The sequence below is a fragment of the Nelumbo lutea genome, chromosome 4 (assembly GCF_056320005.1).
Source record: "Nelumbo lutea isolate HS-2025 chromosome 4, American lotus-T2T, whole genome shotgun sequence".
NCBI classification, from domain to species: Eukaryota; Viridiplantae; Streptophyta; class Magnoliopsida; order Proteales; family Nelumbonaceae; genus Nelumbo; species Nelumbo lutea.
In genome coordinates this window covers 52603088-52615510 of record NC_142687.1, presented here as the reverse complement: position 1 = coordinate 52615510, position 12423 = coordinate 52603088, and the positions used below count along the sequence as shown (strand labels likewise).

The window sequence follows — 12423 nt, the reverse complement described above, 5'->3', positions numbered from 1 at the left end:
ATAATGAGTGCATAAAGATTAAAGCGAACAAGAAGCAAACGGGTGCTATCATACCAGCACTAATGCACCGTATCCCATCAGAACTCCGAAGTTAAGCGTGCTTGGGCGAGAGTAGTACTAGGATTGGTGACCTCCTGGGAAGTCCTCGTGTTGCACCCCAATTTTATTAATATTTTATTTTTGATATACTATTTGCAAATTCCATATGTCGTTTCGGCGAGACAACTGGAAACAACGTGCCGGATACTCGGACCATTTGCGGAACGACCGTCATTACTGAATGGGAACGGTGCAAAACCGGGCTTTTGGCATTCGTCGTGCATTGTGGGCCCCGCGATATTACTACATTTATCCGGGGATGCGGCAGATCTAGAAAGGAATAACTCCGCTCACCTGGGAGCTTCTGCACGGTAACCAAGGGAGGAAAGTTGCATATACCGTTTTTTCAAATCTGAAAGAATTAACGGAGGGGAGCAAGATAATGAGTGCATAAAGATTAAAACGAACAAGAAGCAAACGGGTGCGATCATACCAGCACTAATGCACCGGATCCCATCAGAACTCCGAAGTTAAGCGTGCTTGGGCGAGAGTAGTATTAGGATGGGTGACCTCCTGGGAAGTCCTCGTGTTGCACCCCAATTTTATTAATATTTTATTTTTGATATACTATTTGCAAATTCCATATGTCGTTTCGGCGAGACAACTGGAAACAACGTGCCGGATACTCGCACCATTTGCGGAACGACCGTCATTACTGAATGGGAACGGTGCAAAACCGGGCTTTTGGCATTCGTCGTGCATTGTGGGCCCCGCGATATTACTACATTTATCCGGGGATGCGGCAGATCTAGAAAGGAATAACTCCGCTCACCTGGGAGCTTGTGCACGGTCACCAAGGGAGGAAAGTTGCATACACCGTTTTTTCAAATCTGAAAGAATTAACGGAGGGGAGCAAGATAATGAGTGCATAAAGATTAAAGCGAACAAGAAGCAAACGGGTGCGATCATACCAGCACTAATGCACCGGATCCCATCAGAACTCCGAAGTTAAGCGTGCTTGGGCGAGAGTAGTACTAGGATGGGTGACCTCCTGGGAAGTCCTCGTGTTGCACCCCAATTTTATTAATATTTTATTTTTGATATACTATTTGCAAATTCCATATGTCGTTTCGGCGAGACAACTGGAAACAACGTGCCGGATACTCGGACCATTTGCGGAACGACCGTCAATACTGAATGGGAACGGTGCAAAACCGGGCTTTTGGCATTCGTCGTGCATTGTGGGCCCCGCGATATTACTACATTTATCCGGGGATGCGGCAGATCTAGAAAGGAATAACTCCGCTCACCTGGGAGCTTGTGCACGGTAACCAAGGGAGGAAAGTTGCATATACCGTTTTTTCAAATCTGAAAGAATTAACGGAGGGGAGCAAGATAATGAGTGCATAAAGATTAAAACGAACAAGAAGCAAACGGGTGCGATCATACCAGCACTAATGCACCGGATCCCATCAGAACTCCGAAGTTAAGCGTGCTTGGGCGAGAGTAGTACTAGGATGGGTGACCTCCTGGGAAGTCCTCGTGTTGCACCCCAACTTTATTAATATTTTATTTTTGATATACTATTTGCAAATTCCATATGTCGTTTCGGCGAGACAACTGGAAACAACGTGCCGGATACTCGGACCATTTGCGGAACGTCCGTCATTACTGAATGGGAACGGTGCAAAACCGGGCTTTTGGCATTCGTCGTGCATTGTGGGCCCCGCGATATTACTACATTTATCCGGGGATGCGGCAGATCTAGAAAGGAATAACTCCGCTCACCTGGGAGCTTGTGCACGGTAACCAAGGGAGGAAAGTTGCATATACCGTTTTTTCAAATCTGAAAGAATTAACGGAGGGGAGCAAGATAATGAGTGCATAAAGATTAAAACGAACAAGAAGTAAACGGGTGCGATCATACCAGCACTAATGCACCGGATCCCATCAGAACTCCGAAGTTAAGCGTGCTTGGGCGAGAGTAGTATTAGGATGGGTGACCTCCTGGGAAGTCCTCTTGTTTCACCCCAATTTTATTAATATTTTATTTTTGATATACTATTTGCAAATTCCATATGTCGTTTCGGCGAGACAACTGGAAACAACGTGCCGGATACTCGGACCATTTGCGGAACGACTGTCATTACTGAATGGGAACGGTGCAAAACCGGGCTTTTGGCATTCGTCGTGCATTGTGGGCCCCGCGATATTACTACATTTATCCGGGGATGCGGCAGATCTAGAAAGGAATAACTCCGCTCACCTGGGAGCTTGTGCACGGTAACCAAGGGAGGAAAGTTGCATATACCGTTTTTTCAAATCTGAAAGAATTAACGGAGGGGAGCAAGATAATGAGTGCATAAAGATTAAAACGAACAAGAAGCAAACGGGTGCGATCATACCAGCACTAATGCACCGGATCCCATCAGAACTCCGAAGTTAAGCGTGCTTGGGCGAGAGTAGTACTAGGATGGGTGACCTCCTGGGAAGTCCTCGTGTTGCACCCCAATTTTATTAATATTTTATTTTTGATATACTATTTGCAAATTCCATATGTCGTTTCGGCGAGACAACTGGAAACAACGTGCCGGATACTCGGACCATTTGCGGAACGACCGTCATTACTGAATGGGAACGGTGCAAAACCGGGCTTTTGGCATTCGTCGTGCATTGTGGGCCCCGCGATATTACTACATTTATCCGGGGATGCGGCAGATCTAGAAAGGAATAACTCCGCTCACCTGGGAGCTTGTGCACGGTTACCAAGGGAGGAAAGTTGCATATACCGTTTTTTCAAATCTGAAAGAATTAACGGAGGGGAGCAAAATAATGAGTGCATAAAGATTAAAACGAACAAGAAGCAAACGGGTGCGATCATACCAGCACTAATGCACCGGATCCCATCAGAACTCCGAAGTTAAGCGTGCTTGGGCGAGAGTAGTACTAGGATGGGTGACCTCCTGGGAAGTCCTCGTGTTGCACCCCAATTTTATTAATATTTTATTTTTGATATACTATTTGCAAATTCCATATGTCGTTTCGGCGAGACAACTGGAAACAACGTGCCGGATACTCGGACCATTTGCGGAACGACCGTCATTACTGAATGGGAACGGTGCAAAACCGGGCTTTTGGCATTCGTCGTGCATTGTGGGCCCCGCGATATTACTACATTTATCCGGGGATGCGGCAGATCTAGAAAGGAATAACTCCGCTCACCTGGGAGCTTCTGCACGGTAACCAAGGGAGGAAAGTTGCATATACCGTTTTTTCAAATCTGAAAGAATTAACGGAGGGGAGCAAGATAATGAGTGCATAAAGATTAAAACGAACAAGAAGCAAACGGGTGCGATCATACCAGCACTAATGCACCGGATCCCATCAGAACTCCGAAGTTAAGCGTGCTTGGGCGAGAGTAGTATTAGGATGGGTGACCTCCTGGGAAGTCCTCTTGTTTCACCCCAATTTTATTAATATTTTATTTTTGATATACTATTTGCAAATTCCATATGTCGTTTCGGCGAGACAACTGGAAACAACGTGCCGGATACTCGGACCATTTGCGGAACGACCGTCATTACTGAATGGGAACGGTGCAAAACCGGGCTTTTGGCATTCGTCGTGCATTGTGGGCCCCGCGATATTACTACATTTATCCGGGGATGCGGCAGATCTAGAAAGGAATAACTCCGCTCACCTGGGAGCTTGTGCATGGTAACCAAGGGAGGAAAGTTTTATACACCGTTTTTTCAAATCTGAAAGAATTAACGGAGGGGAGCAAGATAATGAGTGCATAAAGATTAAAGCGAACAAGAAGCAAACGGGTGCTATCATACCAGCACTAATGCACCGTATCCCATCAGAACTCCGAAGTTAAGCGTGCTTGGGCGAGAGTAGTACTAGGATGGGTGACCTCCTGGGAAGTCCTCGTGTTGCACCCCAATTTTATTAATATTTTATTTTTGATATACTATTTGCAAATTCCATATGTCGTTTCGGCGAGACAACTGGAAACAACGTGCCGGATACTCGGACCATTTGCGGAACGACCGTCATTACTGAATGGGAACGGTGCAAAACCGGGCTTTTGGCATTCGTCGTGCATTGTGGGCCCCGCGATATTACTACATTTATCCGGGGATGCGGCAGATCTAGAAAGGAATAACTCCGCTCACCTGGGAGCTTCTGCACGGTAACCAAGGGAGGAAAGTTGCATATACCGTTTTTTCAAATCTGAAAGAATTAACGGAGGGGAGCAAGATAATGAGTGCATAAAGATTAAAACGAACAAGAAGCAAACGGGTGCGATCATACCAGCACTAATGCACCGGATCCCATCAGAACTCCGAAGTTAAGCGTGCTTGGGCGAGAGTAGTATTAGGATGGGTGACCTCCTGGGAAGTCCTCGTGTTGCACCCCAATTTTATTAATATTTTATTTTTGATATACTATTTGCAAATTCCATATGTCGTTTCGGCGAGACAACTGGAAACAACGTGCCGGATACTCGCACCATTTGCGGAACGACCGTCATTACTGAATGGGAACGGTGCAAAACCGGGCTTTTGGCATTCGTCGTGCATTGTGGGCCCCGCGATATTACTACATTTATCCGGGGATGCGGCAGATCTAGAAAGGAATAACTCCGCTCACCTGGGAGCTTGTGCACGGTCACCAAGGGAGGAAAGTTGCATACACCGTTTTTTCAAATCTGAAAGAATTAACGGAGGGGAGCAAGATAATGAGTGCATAAAGATTAAAGCGAACAAGAAGCAAACGGGTGCGATCATACCAGCACTAATGCACCGGATCCCATCAGAACTCCGAAGTTAAGCGTGCTTGGGCGAGAGTAGTACTAGGATGGGTGACCTCCTGGGAAGTCCTCGTGTTGCACCCCAATTTTATTAATATTTTATTTTTGATATACTATTTGCAAATTCCATATGTCGTTTCGGCGAGACAACTGGAAACAACGTGCCGGATACTCGGACCATTTGCGGAACGACCGTCATTACTGAATGGGAACGGTGCAAAACCGGGCTTTTGGCATTCGTCGTGCATTGTGGGCCCCGCGATATTACTACATTTATCCGGGGATGCGGCAGATCTAGAAAGGAATAACTCCGCTCACCTGGGAGCTTGTGCACGGTAACCAAGGGAGGAAAGTTGCATATACCGTTTTTTCAAATCTGAAAGAATTAACGGAGGGGAGCAAGATAATGAGTGCATAAAGATTAAAACGAACAAGAAGCAAACGGGTGCGATCATACCAGCACTAATGCACCGGATCCCATCAGAACTCCGAAATTAAGCGTGCTTGGGCGAGAGTAGTACTAGGATGGGTGACCTCCTGGGAAGTCCTCGTGTTGCACCCCAATTTTATTAATATTTTATTTTTGATATACTATTTGCAAATTCCATATGTCGTTTCGGCGAGACAACTGGAAACAACGTGCCGGATACTCGGACCATTTGCGGAACGACCGTCATTACTGAATGGGAACGGTGCAAAACCGGGCTTTTGGCATTCGTCGTGCATTGTGGGCCCCGCGATATTACTACATTTATCCGGGGATTCGGCAGATCTAGAAAGGAATAACTCCGCTCACCTGGGAGCTTGTGCACGGTCACCAAGGGAGGAAAGTTGCATACACCGTTTTTTCAAAACTGAAAGAATTAACGGAGGTGAGCAAGATAATGAGTGCATAAAGATTAAAGCGAACAAGAAGCAAACGGGTGCGATCATACCAGCACTAATGCACCGGATCCCATCAGAACTCCGAAGTTAAGCGTGCTTGGGCGAGAGTAGTACTAGGATGGGTGACCTCCTGGGAAGTCCTCGTGTTGCACCCCAATTTTATTAATATTTTATTTTTGATATACTATTTGCAAATTCCATATGTCGTTTCGGCGAGACAACTGGAAACAACGTGCCGGATACTCGCACCATTTGCGGAACGACCGTCATTACTGAATGGGAACGGTGCAAAACCGGGCTTTTGGCATTCGTCGTGCATTGTGGGCCCCGCGATATTACTACATTTATCCGGGGATGCGGCAGATCTAGAAAGGAATAACTCCGCTCACCTGGGAGCTTGTGCACGGTAACCAAGGGAGGAAAGTTGCATATACCGTTTTTTCAAATCTGAAAGAATTAACGGAGGGGAGCAAGATAATGAGTGCATAAAGATTAAAACGAACAAGAAGCAAACGGGTGCGATCATACCAGCACTAATGCACCGGATCCCATCAGAACTCCGAAGTTAAGCGTGCTTGGGCGAGAGTAGTACTAGGATGGGTGACCTCCTGGGAAGTCCTCGTGTTGCTCCCCAATTTTATTAATATTTTATTTTTGATATACTATTTGCAAATTCCATATGTCGTTTCGGCGAGACAACTGGAAACAACGTGCCGGATACTCGGACCATTTGCGGAACGACCGTCATTACTGAATGGGAACGGTGCAAAACCGGGCTTTTGGCATTCGTCGTGCATTGTGGGCCCCGCGATATTACTACATTTATCCGGGGATGCGGCAGATCTAGAAAGGAATAACTCCGCTCACCTGGGAGCTTGTGCACGGTTACCAAGGGAGGAAAGTTGCATACACCGTTTTTTCAAATCTGAAAGAATTAACGGAGGGGAGCAAGATAATGAGTGCATAAAGATTAAAGCGAACAAGAAGCAAACGGGTGCGATCATACCAGCACTAATGCACCGGATCCCATCAGAACTCCGAAGTTAAGCGTGCTTGGGCGAGAGTAGTACTAGGATGGGTGACCTCCTGGGAAGTCCTCGTGTTGCACCCCAATTTTATTAATATTTTATTTTTGATATACTATTTGCAAATTCCATATGTCGTTTCGGCGAGACAACTGGAAACAACGTGCCGGATACTCGGACCATTTGCGGAACGACCGTCATTACTGAATGGGAACGGTGCAAAACCGGGCTTTTGGCATTCGTCGTGCATTGTGGGCCCCGCGATATTACTACATTTATCCGGGGATGCGGCAGATCTAGAAAGGAATAACTCCGCTCACCTGGGAGCTTGTGCACGGTTACCAAGGGAGGAAAGTTGCATACACCGTTTTTTCAAGTCTGAAAGAATTAATGGAGGGGAGCAAGATAGTGAGTGCATAAAGATTAAAGCGAACAAGAAGAAAACGGGTGCGATCATACAAGCACTAATGCACCGGATCCCATCAGAACTCCGAAGTTAAGCGTGCTTTGGCGAGAGTAGTACTAGGATGGGTGACCTCCTGGGAAGTCCTCGTGTTGCACCCCAATTTTATTAATATTTTATTTTTGATATACTATTTGCAAATTCCATATGTCGTTTCGGCGAGACAACTGGAAACAACGTGCCGGATACTCGGACCATTTGCGGAACGACTGTCATTACTGAATGGGAACGGTGCAAAACCGGGCTTTTGGCATTCGTCGTGCATTGTGGGCCCCGCGATATTACTACATTTATCCGGGGATGGGGCAGATCTAGAAAGGAATAACTCCGCTCACCTGGGAGCTTGTGCATGGTAACCAAGGGAGGAAAGTTGCATATACCGTTTTTTCAAATCTGAAAGAATTAACGGAGGGGAGCAAGATAATGAGTGCATAAAGATTAAAACGAACAAGAAGCAAACGGGTGCGATCATACCAGCACTAATGCACCGAATCCCATCAGAACTCCGAAGTTAAGCGTGCTTGGGCGAGAGTAGTACTAGGATGGGTGACCTCCTGGGAAGTCCTCGTGTTGCACCCCAATTTTATTAATATTTTATTTTTGATATACTATTTGCAAATTCCATATGTCGTTTCGGCGAGACAACTGGAAACAACGTGCCGGATACTCGGACCATTTGCGGAACGACCGTCATTACTGAAGGGGAACGGTGCAAAACCGGGCTTTTGGCATTCGTCGTGCATTGTGTGCCCCGCGATATTACTACATTTATCCGGGGATGCGGCAGATCTATAAAGGAATAACTCCGCTCACCTGGGAGCTTGTGCACGGTAACCAAGGGAGGAAAGTTTTATACACCGTTTTTTCAAATCTGAAAGAATTAACGGAGGGGAGCAAGATAATGAGTGCATAAAGATTAAAGCGAACAAGAAGCAAACGAGTGCTATCATACCAGCACTAATGCACCGTATCCCATCAGAACTCCGAAGTTAAGCGTGCTTGGGCGAGAGTAGTACTAGGATGGGTGACCTCCTGGGAAGTCCTCGTGTTGCACCCCAATTTTATTAATATTTTATTTTTGATATACTATTTGCAAATTCCATATGTCGTTTCGGCGAGACAACTGGAAACAACGTGCCGGATACTCGGACCATTTGCGGAACGACCGTCATTACTGAATGGGAACGGTGCAAAACCGGGCTTTTGGCATTCGTCGTGCATTGTGGGCCCCGCGATATTACTACATTTATCCGGGGATGCGGCAGATCTAGAAAGGAATAACTCCGCTCACCTGGGAGCTTGTGCACGGTAACCAAGGGAGGAAAGTTGCATATACCGTTTTTTCAAATCTGAAAGAATTAACGGAGGGGAGCAAGATAATGAGTGCATAAAGATTAAAACGAACAAGAAGCAAACGGGTGCGATCATACCAGCACTAATGCACCGGATCCCATCAGAACTCCGAAGTTAAGCGTGCTTGGGCGAGAGTAGTACTAGGATGGGTGACCTCCTGGGAAGTCCTCGTGTTGCACCCCAATTTTATTAATATTTTATTTTTGATATACTATTTGCAAATTCCATATGTCGTTTCGGCGAGACAACTGGAAACAACGTGCCGGATACTCGGACCATTTGCGGAACGACCGTCATTACTGAATGGGAACGGTGCAAAACCGGGCTTTTGGCATTCGTCGTGCATTGTGGGCCCCGCGATATTACTACATTTATCCGGGGATGCGGCAGATCTAGAAAGGAATAACTCCGCTCACCTGGGAGCTTCTGCACGGTAACCAAGGGAGGAAAGTTGCATATACCGTTTTTTCAAATCTGAAAGAATTAACGGAGGGGAGCAAGATAATGAGTGCATAAAGATTAAAACGAACAAGAAGCAAACGGGTGCGATCATACCAGCACTAATGCACCGGATCCCATCAGAACTCCGAAGTTAAGCGTGCTTGGGCGAGAGTAGTATTAGGATGGGTGACCTCCTGGGAAGTCCTCTTGTTTCACCCCAATTTTATTAATATTTTATTTTTGATATACTATTTGCAAATTCCATATGTCGTTTCGGCGAGACAACTGGAAACAACGTGCCGGATACTCGGACCATTTGCGGAACGACCGTCATTACTGAATGGGAACGGTGCAAAACCGGGCTTTTGGCATTCGTCGTGCATTGTGGGCCCCGCGATATTACTACATTTATCCGGGGATGCGGCAGATCTAGAAAGGAATAACTCCGCTCACTTGGGAGCTTGTGCATGGTAACCAAGGGAGGAAAGTTTTATACACCGTTTTTTCAAATCTGAAAGAATTAACGGAGGGGAGCAAGATAATGAGTGCATAAAGATTAAAGCGAACAAGAAGCAAACGGGTGCTATCATACCAGCACTAATGCACCGTATCCCATCAGAACTCCGAAGTTAAGCGTGCTTGGGCGAGAGTAGTACTAGGATGGGTGACCTCCTGGGAAGTCCTCGTGTTGCACCCCAATTTTATTAATATTTTATTTTTGATATACTATTTGCAAATTCCATATGTCGTTTCGGCGAGACAACTGGAAACAACGTGCCGGATACTCGGACCATTTGCGGAACGACCGTCATTACTGAATGGGAACGGTGCAAAACCGGGCTTTTGGCATTCGTCGTGCATTGTGGGCCCCGCGATATTACTACATTTATCCGGGGATGCGGCAGATCTAGAAAGGAATAACTCCGCTCACCTGGGAGCTTCTGCACGGTAACCAAGGGAGGAAAGTTGCATATACCGTTTTTTCAAATCTGAAAGAATTAACGGAGGGGAGCAAGATAATGAGTGCATAAAGATTAAAACGAACAAGAAGCAAACGGGTGCGATCATACCAGCACTAATGCACCGGATCCCATCAGAACTCCGAAGTTAAGCGTGCTTGGGCGAGAGTAGTATTAGGATGGGTGACCTCCTGGGAAGTCCTCGTGTTGCACCCCAATTTTATTAATATTTTATTTTTGATATACTATTTGCAAATTCCATATGTCGTTTCGGCGAGACAACTGGAAACAACGTGCCGGATACTCGCACCATTTGCGGAACGACCGTCATTACTGAATGGGAACGGTGCAAAACCGGGCTTTTGGCATTCGTCGTGCATTGTGGGCCCCGCGATATTACTACATTTATCCGGGGATGCGGCAGATCTAGAAAGGAATAACTCCGCTCACCTGGGAGCTTGTGCACGGTCACCAAGGGAGGAAAGTTGCATACACCGTTTTTTCAAATCTGAAAGAATTAACGGAGGGGAGCAAGATAATGAGTGCATAAAGATTAAAGCGAACAAGAAGCAAACGGGTGCGATCATACCAGCACTAATGCACCGGATCCCATCAGAACTCCGAAGTTAAGCGTGCTTGGGCGAGAGTAGTACTAGGATGGGTGACCTCCTGGGAAGTCCTCGTGTTGCACCCCAATTTTATTAATATTTTATTTTTGATATACTATTTGCAAATTCCATATGTCGTTTCGGCGAGACAACTGGAAACAACGTGCCGGATACTCGGACCATTTGCGGAACGACCGTCATTACTGAATGGGAACGGTGCAAAACCGGGCTTTTGGCATTCGTCGTGCATTGTGGGCCCCGCGATATTACTACATTTATCCGGGGATGCGGCAGATCTAGAAAGGAATAACTCCGCTCACCTGGGAGCTTGTGCACGGTAACCAAGGGAGGAAAGTTGCATATACCGTTTTTTCAAATCTGAAAGAATTAACGGAGGGGAGAAAGATAATGAGTGCATAAAGATTAAAACGAACAAGAAGCAAACGGGTGCGATCATACCAGCACTAATGCACCGGATCCCATCAGAACTCCGAAGTTAAGCGTGCTTGGGCGAGAGTAGTACTAGGATGGGTGACCTCCTGGGAAGTCCTCGTGTTGCACCCCAACTTTATTAATATTTTATTTTTGATATACTATTTGCAAATTCCATATGTCGTTTCGGCGAGACAACTGGAAACAACGTGCCGGATACTCGGACCATTTGCGGAACGTCCGTCATTACTGAATGGGAACGGTGCAAAACCGGGCTTTTGGCATTCGTCGTGCATTGTGGGCCCCGCGATATTACTACATTTATCCGGGGATGCGGCAGATCTAGAAAGGAATAACTCCGCTCACCTGGGAGCTTGTGCACGGTAACCAAGGGAGGAAAGTTGCATATACCGTTTTTTCAAATCTGAAAGAATTAACGGAGGGGAGCAAGATAATGAGTGCATAAAGATTAAAACGAACAAGAAGTAAACGGGTGCGATCATACCAGCACTAATGCACCGGATCCCATCAGAACTCCGAAGTTAAGCGTGCTTGGGCGAGAGTAGTATTAGGATGGGTGACCTCCTGGGAAGTCCTCTTGTTTCACCCCAATTTTATTAATATTTTATTTTTGATATACTATTTGCAAATTCCATATGTCGTTTCGGCGAGACAACTGGAAACAACGTGCCGGATACTCGGACCATTTGCGGAACGACTGTCATTACTGAATGGGAACGGTGCAAAACCGGGCTTTTGGCATTCGTCGTGCATTGTGGGCCCCGCGATATTACTACATTTATCCGGGGATGCGGCAGATCTAGAAAGGAATAACTCCGCTCACCTGGGAGCTTGTGCACGGTAACCAAGGGAGGAAAGTTGCATATACCGTTTTTTCAAATCTGAAAGAATTAACGGAGGGGAGCAAGATAATGAGTGCATAAAGATTAAAACGAACAAGAAGCAAACGGGTGCGATCATACCAGCACTAATGCACCGGATCCCATCAGAACTCCGAAGTTAAGCGTGCTTGGGCGAGAGTAGTACTAGGATGGGTGACCTCCTGGGAAGTCCTCGTGTTGCACCCCAATTTTATTAATATTTTATTTTTGATATACTATTTGCAAATTCCATATGTCGTTTCGGCGAGACAACTGGAAACAACGTGCCGGATACTCGGTCCATTTTCGGAACGACCGTCATTACTGAATGGGAACGGTGCAAAACCGGGCTTTTGGCATTCGTCGTGCATTGTGGGCCCCGCGATATTACTACATTTATCCGGGGATGCGGCAGATCTAGAAAGGAATAACTCCGCTCACCTGGGAGCTTGTGCACGGTTACCAAGGGAGGAAAGTTGCATATACCGTTTTTTCAAATCTGAAAGAATTAACGGAGGGGA

The 12423-nt window shown here is 46.2% G+C and overlaps 25 non-coding genes and 1 pseudogene across 25 annotated transcripts; all 26 read left to right on the top strand.

The window, feature by feature from the left end:
• The first annotated feature begins 40 nt into the window (after positions 1-40).
• Positions 41-159, top strand: LOC148859388 (5S ribosomal RNA; annotated as a pseudogene).
• Positions 160-518: 359 nt separating this feature from the next.
• On the top strand, positions 519-637 carry LOC148859387 (5S ribosomal RNA). Its single transcript, XR_016095853.1, has one exon. It is a non-coding gene; the product is annotated as a 5S ribosomal RNA (ribosomal RNA).
• A 359-nt stretch (positions 638-996) lies between these two features.
• Positions 997-1115, top strand: LOC148859386 (5S ribosomal RNA). The gene has a single exon (XR_016098382.1). It is a non-coding gene; the product is annotated as a 5S ribosomal RNA (ribosomal RNA).
• Positions 1116-1474: 359 nt separating this feature from the next.
• On the top strand, positions 1475-1593 carry LOC148859385 (5S ribosomal RNA). Its single transcript, XR_016098379.1, has one exon. It is a non-coding gene; the product is annotated as a 5S ribosomal RNA (ribosomal RNA).
• Positions 1594-1952: 359 nt separating this feature from the next.
• LOC148859384 (5S ribosomal RNA) lies at positions 1953-2071 on the top strand. Its single transcript, XR_016098068.1, has one exon. It is a non-coding gene; the product is annotated as a 5S ribosomal RNA (ribosomal RNA).
• A 359-nt stretch (positions 2072-2430) lies between these two features.
• Positions 2431-2549, top strand: LOC148859383 (5S ribosomal RNA). The gene has a single exon (XR_016098376.1). It is a non-coding gene; the product is annotated as a 5S ribosomal RNA (ribosomal RNA).
• Positions 2550-2908: 359 nt separating this feature from the next.
• LOC148859382 (5S ribosomal RNA) lies at positions 2909-3027 on the top strand. The gene has a single exon (XR_016098372.1). It is a non-coding gene; the product is annotated as a 5S ribosomal RNA (ribosomal RNA).
• Positions 3028-3386: 359 nt separating this feature from the next.
• LOC148859381 (5S ribosomal RNA) lies at positions 3387-3505 on the top strand. Its single transcript, XR_016098067.1, has one exon. It is a non-coding gene; the product is annotated as a 5S ribosomal RNA (ribosomal RNA).
• Positions 3506-3864: 359 nt separating this feature from the next.
• On the top strand, positions 3865-3983 carry LOC148859380 (5S ribosomal RNA). Its single transcript, XR_016097583.1, has one exon. It is a non-coding gene; the product is annotated as a 5S ribosomal RNA (ribosomal RNA).
• A 359-nt stretch (positions 3984-4342) lies between these two features.
• LOC148859379 (5S ribosomal RNA) lies at positions 4343-4461 on the top strand. Its single transcript, XR_016095852.1, has one exon. It is a non-coding gene; the product is annotated as a 5S ribosomal RNA (ribosomal RNA).
• A 359-nt stretch (positions 4462-4820) lies between these two features.
• Positions 4821-4939, top strand: LOC148859378 (5S ribosomal RNA). Its single transcript, XR_016098369.1, has one exon. It is a non-coding gene; the product is annotated as a 5S ribosomal RNA (ribosomal RNA).
• A 359-nt stretch (positions 4940-5298) lies between these two features.
• Positions 5299-5417, top strand: LOC148859377 (5S ribosomal RNA). Its single transcript, XR_016096369.1, has one exon. It is a non-coding gene; the product is annotated as a 5S ribosomal RNA (ribosomal RNA).
• A 359-nt stretch (positions 5418-5776) lies between these two features.
• LOC148859376 (5S ribosomal RNA) lies at positions 5777-5895 on the top strand. The gene has a single exon (XR_016098368.1). It is a non-coding gene; the product is annotated as a 5S ribosomal RNA (ribosomal RNA).
• A 359-nt stretch (positions 5896-6254) lies between these two features.
• On the top strand, positions 6255-6373 carry LOC148859375 (5S ribosomal RNA). Its single transcript, XR_016095919.1, has one exon. It is a non-coding gene; the product is annotated as a 5S ribosomal RNA (ribosomal RNA).
• Positions 6374-6732: 359 nt separating this feature from the next.
• Positions 6733-6851, top strand: LOC148859374 (5S ribosomal RNA). Its single transcript, XR_016098367.1, has one exon. It is a non-coding gene; the product is annotated as a 5S ribosomal RNA (ribosomal RNA).
• A 359-nt stretch (positions 6852-7210) lies between these two features.
• On the top strand, positions 7211-7329 carry LOC148859373 (5S ribosomal RNA). The gene has a single exon (XR_016095762.1). It is a non-coding gene; the product is annotated as a 5S ribosomal RNA (ribosomal RNA).
• Positions 7330-7688: 359 nt separating this feature from the next.
• LOC148859372 (5S ribosomal RNA) lies at positions 7689-7807 on the top strand. Its single transcript, XR_016096564.1, has one exon. It is a non-coding gene; the product is annotated as a 5S ribosomal RNA (ribosomal RNA).
• Positions 7808-8166: 359 nt separating this feature from the next.
• LOC148859371 (5S ribosomal RNA) lies at positions 8167-8285 on the top strand. Its single transcript, XR_016098031.1, has one exon. It is a non-coding gene; the product is annotated as a 5S ribosomal RNA (ribosomal RNA).
• A 359-nt stretch (positions 8286-8644) lies between these two features.
• Positions 8645-8763, top strand: LOC148859370 (5S ribosomal RNA). Its single transcript, XR_016098366.1, has one exon. It is a non-coding gene; the product is annotated as a 5S ribosomal RNA (ribosomal RNA).
• A 359-nt stretch (positions 8764-9122) lies between these two features.
• LOC148859369 (5S ribosomal RNA) lies at positions 9123-9241 on the top strand. Its single transcript, XR_016098066.1, has one exon. It is a non-coding gene; the product is annotated as a 5S ribosomal RNA (ribosomal RNA).
• A 359-nt stretch (positions 9242-9600) lies between these two features.
• On the top strand, positions 9601-9719 carry LOC148859368 (5S ribosomal RNA). The gene has a single exon (XR_016097582.1). It is a non-coding gene; the product is annotated as a 5S ribosomal RNA (ribosomal RNA).
• Positions 9720-10078: 359 nt separating this feature from the next.
• Positions 10079-10197, top strand: LOC148859367 (5S ribosomal RNA). The gene has a single exon (XR_016095851.1). It is a non-coding gene; the product is annotated as a 5S ribosomal RNA (ribosomal RNA).
• A 359-nt stretch (positions 10198-10556) lies between these two features.
• Positions 10557-10675, top strand: LOC148859366 (5S ribosomal RNA). Its single transcript, XR_016098365.1, has one exon. It is a non-coding gene; the product is annotated as a 5S ribosomal RNA (ribosomal RNA).
• A 359-nt stretch (positions 10676-11034) lies between these two features.
• Positions 11035-11153, top strand: LOC148859365 (5S ribosomal RNA). Its single transcript, XR_016098364.1, has one exon. It is a non-coding gene; the product is annotated as a 5S ribosomal RNA (ribosomal RNA).
• A 359-nt stretch (positions 11154-11512) lies between these two features.
• LOC148859364 (5S ribosomal RNA) lies at positions 11513-11631 on the top strand. Its single transcript, XR_016098065.1, has one exon. It is a non-coding gene; the product is annotated as a 5S ribosomal RNA (ribosomal RNA).
• Positions 11632-11990: 359 nt separating this feature from the next.
• On the top strand, positions 11991-12109 carry LOC148859363 (5S ribosomal RNA). The gene has a single exon (XR_016098362.1). It is a non-coding gene; the product is annotated as a 5S ribosomal RNA (ribosomal RNA).
• Positions 12110-12423: the final 314 nt, after the last annotated feature.